Consider the following 4744-nt stretch of genomic DNA (forward strand, 5'->3'; position numbering starts at 1 on the left):
GGCCAAAGAGCAAAGTGTGGAGTCCTCCGGTCATACAGTGGACTTGCCAGTGAGATTTTGGCTTTTAAGCTAGAATTTTCACACTGAGGATCTGATTTAAGAAGCCTTTGCATTGCCATTGCATCACCAAAGGGGGAACAAGGCAACGCAAGGACTTCAGTGAGACTTCCTAAGCCACGCAAGGCCACTTTTCTAGGCTCTGCATGTCTAGGAAATCCAGAGTAACACAAGGCAGTGGCTTGTATTACTCTGCATTGTGAAGGCATTCCATGGGTGGAGCTCAGAGAGAGACCAGAAATGCACCACATATTAGTAAAGAATGCGCATTCCTGCTCTCTCCATTTGATCCAACGCAGCAACCTGTCTTGCTGCGTTGCACCAATAATAGTAAATCTGGTCCTGAGCAGTCGTGGCCCATGCATGTAAGAGCGGTGGGGCTGGGTGGGGGTGGGATTTCAACAGATGACAGTGAGGGGAAATTTTTATTTAATTTTCCCTCTTTGGTGTCTATCGGAATTCCCCCCACCCGGCCCCAATGCTCTTACCTGCACTGGCCGCGGCTGGTCCTGAGTTGCCACGGGTTGTGCACCCTTCTCAATAACTTCCTCTTCCCTTAAATTCACAATAGTTATGATGGATGGATTTCTTCATTGACGGTTCTTCTACCTCATTCCTTCCTTGACTCACATAAAGCTTCAGTGCTTGCAACACACTTTTCATTTTCTCCCCTTTGCTTCCTCTTGTAATATCCTGTACATACCTCCACTGAATAAAGTCTAATTAAGCTAAGTCCTTGTTTACCAACGTACCCAACATTGACCCCTTATGGACGGGCAACACTTTTTCAACCTTCTGTATGGTCCTAGCAATTCGAGTTGGTCTCAATTCCTCAAGAGCCTTCATTGAAGCTGTGATAAAACTGCAAAGTCTTCTGCTCTGTAACTGTATTCTAGATACTGTGTTATAACTGCAAAGCCTCTTTCTTGATAGTCACAGGAGTCCAAAGTTCAGTGTAGACAACCTTGTGATCCCTGTTTGCTTTAAACAAACATATTTAAATATAGAAATAACCACATTCAAAAGGAGTACATTAATAAAGAGAGCCCCCAGACTCACTTGCCACCCATATATTTCTAAGAAACCACAGCACCCTGGTTTTACACCCACCTATTTCTTAATAAGCACACCTTAGCATCTCTCCTTATTTGTATCAATTTGGACAGCCTCTGGCCTCCCTTCTTCCCGTATCCATTTGATATTTCCCTGACCTCACTCCGCTCCTTTAACCCTTTGAAGATCCTCTAGCTTCACACTACTCCTGCATCCACGTTAACACCTTTTAACACCTTTTGACCTCACTCAACTCCTGAATCCCCTTTGAGGTCCTTTTTTTTTTAACACTGTGACCTTAATCCACTCCTGTAAAACTTGTGAAGGCCCTCTGACTTCGCTTTCCAACTGTATCTCTTCGAACACTTTGGGCCCTCGTACTACTCCAGTATCGCTTTGAACACCTTCTAGCCCCACTTCACTTCAATATCCATTTGAACACACTCTAGCCTCACTTCACTCCTGTATCCCTTTGAACAACATCAGGCATCTCTTCCCATCAGTATGTATTTGAAGCCTTCTGGCTCCACTTCACTCCTACAACACTATATATGCCCTCTGGCCTCACTTCACTCCTACAACACTATATATGCCCTCTGGCCTCACTGCACTCCTACAACACTATATATGCCCTCTGGCCTCACTTCACTCATATACCCCTTTAAGCAATCCCTGATCTCATTCCCCTTCTTAACTCCTTGCATCACCCGCAGAACTCACCTTCCTCGGTATCACTTTGAGCTCCCTTTATCTCTCTGCCGTCTGGATTTATACACCTCTTGGGATTGTTCCAAGCCCATATCTCCTGGCTTTTCTCCATTCATACAGTAGAGATAACAAGAACACCATATGCATCGTCTAGGTTGACTCCTGTCCAGGAAAGTAGTCTTTAATCATCCAGTCACTTCTAACTACAGGGAGTGCAACTTCAGCCTCTCTAACAAAGGGGAGTATATATAAGGGGCAGTCTCTCCCATCAGTCGTCAGCACTCCAAACCAAGGATGAAGCCTGCTCAGCTCACTGTGCTCTTGCTGCCCCTATTCCTGGCTTTGGCCTCTGCCCAGTGCCCCAACCCAGCTGATATTATGGATGCTGAAGGGGTCAAGGTCTGCGCCCGCTTGTTTGACATCAGCAGCCCTTACTACGACAAGTGCTGCAGAGGCCACTACCTGGACGCCCGTCCTGGTGATGACATGCCCTACATGCCAGAGCTCTGGAACAAACGCCCTTCATCCCTGGTGGTGGCAACGCGCTGCGAGCTCACCGTCTGGGACAGGAAGGCCAAGGAGGGCAACATGCGCCGCTTCACCAGCGGCATTCAATACCGTCTGCAGGACGTGAAGAATGGTCTCTTCGGCACCTGGGACAACGCAATCTCATCCTACTACTGCAAGTGCAACTAGTGGCAGAACGTGGGGGATGTACCGCGTGCAGAAACTGTTGAGAACCACAGTGAAAACAGTCAACACAAGCAGTTGCAACACCTGCCACCACCACAAAGCACAAAAAAATTCTAAATCTACAAAATAGAAAACATTTACCAGCAGCTGCACTTCAGGGAACAGTGACTGCACTGAATCAAGTTCAATGACTACCGAATGAGTATATACCAGAACCCAAGAGAACAGCGGGTGAACCAAAATGCAAGAACAACAGAGGGCCAGAAGGTCATTGAGAGGAATTACAGAGACATGGAAGAACTACTTAAATAAGACATGCAGGAGTATGAGCATAGAGAAATCTCAGCTCATATAGTAATCACAATAAACAGATGGCGCATCAAGAAAAACCTTATAAGGACAAAAGACAAGCTGAAATTCGGGAGAGGTGGTGTAGCAACAGGGAGGAAACCAAGGTAAAGAGTGTTCCGATAAGCAAGAACCTCAAACAAAGCTCCATGAAGAAGACCTTCCTGCAAGCCTCCATACTACCTCTGGCACAATATTGTCCAGAGGATCCAGAGTCCATCCTCCATATGAGCCAATGCCAACACCATCCAGGCCCGAAGAGCAGTGTCCATGTTGAAGTCTTCATACCATCATGAGTCAGCCATCTTGCCCAGAGGATGAGTTCCTCTTTGCATGCATTTAGTAAATGGGACAGGCATGGCAGAAATCTTATTTATGAAATCAGTAGTTACCCAGGTGTAAGCACCGTGTGTCATTCTCTGTGTCTGTGTGACCTTTGGGTCTGGCTTGATGTCTGTCTCTTTGTCCTGTATCTACATCTGTCTGTCGTGGCTCTCTGTTTGTCCATTCTGGCTCTCTACGAATATATCCTAGCTCTGTATCGGTCTTTGCTGGCTCTGTGTTGCCCGTCTAGTCTCAGGTGGCAGTCAGAAAGGAAGCAACTCACATATGTGCCCTGTAATGTTCTGCAATAAACCGCAAGTTGTCATGGCCAACTCCTCAGTGTCATGTCTCTTCACATTGAGTGGAATCCGTGGTGGAGGAAGATGATTTAGAAAGCAATTGAAAGAGTTTTGCCCGTGGACAGTGCTGTGGGGTGTGGAGGGTAATCCCTGGAAGAGAAGATCAGCAGTGGGTCAAAGCAGAGACAGGGACAAGGCAAGAGACCGTCTGTAGCTGGAAACAGGGGTGCAATGACTAAAAGGTAGGACTACGACTATGGCTGGAAGCAAAGGGAAGACAGAGTCAAAGAGTGGAATGGAAAAGGCGCTGGGGTTCTTATGGAGAAGAGGTACCAGGTAGAGCTGCTGTACCTTCCTTGGCAAAACGCCTCTCGGGCATAATATGCACAGGTAGTGCAAGCTACTGCATGCTACGATATTTATTGCCACTTCTGGCAGAACCGCTCCTCTGAGCCCCACCTCTCTAGTCACTGACACCACGAGGGGACTATTCTTGTGCATAATTTAGCGAGAGACGGTCTGAATTCTGTTCACATTTTGAAATTATAGGACAAGAATGAAGGCCTAGTCAGTACCATTAAATCTGGAAAAATCGTGGTGACACGCACAAACACATAAAAATAATGTATTATTGTGAGTATTATTATTATTATTATTATTATTATTATTATTACTATCATTACCGTTGATTAGAGATATAATATATTTACAGAGAAACAAGGCAAATAAATTGTGACTCGCTAAATAGGTATTGTACATGGCCCTTTTGTATTTTGCATGCGCAAACGTGTCCCAAACCCGTTTGTCCATGCAAAATAGGGTTGTACATATGGCCCCCTATCTCTTATATGAAAGACCAACACACCATGGATTTATGGGGTTTGGGGAAGTGTGATGGTGTAACCATGTAGTATCAGGAATAACATGCCCTTGACATGCATTATAATGCTACTGCAAGTCATCTCAGCGCTCCATGAGCATAGACTAATTCAAAGTCAAGGGTAGGCCACCTGCAGGTCATGGACAGAAGACTGAGTGCTGCCCAGTCTGTGACTGATATTGGGGGTGCTCCGAAATGTTATGCTTGGAGAAGCTGCTGGCCCCCTGCCATTCCAGGTCAGTCCTTCCAAACATGCTCTTTCTGATGATCCCACATAGTGTGCAATCTTGTAGAAAACTGGAACATGCGCACTGTATCTGTTTGAAGCATGTGACACTGATGACACTGATGACACCTGTCACATGCTTAGTGATCAATCCTC

General features: G+C 45.9%; 1 pseudogene; it reads left to right on the forward strand.

Annotated features, from left to right (window-relative positions):
* Positions 1–2102: 2102 nt before the first annotated feature.
* Positions 2103–3515, forward strand: LOC146797795 (syncollin pseudogene; annotated as a pseudogene).
* The last annotated feature ends 1229 nt before the right edge of the window (positions 3516–4744 follow it).

Source organism: Triturus cristatus, chromosome 9 (genome assembly GCF_964204655.1).
Source record: "Triturus cristatus chromosome 9, aTriCri1.1, whole genome shotgun sequence".
NCBI lineage: Eukaryota > Metazoa > Chordata > Amphibia > Caudata > Salamandridae > Triturus > Triturus cristatus.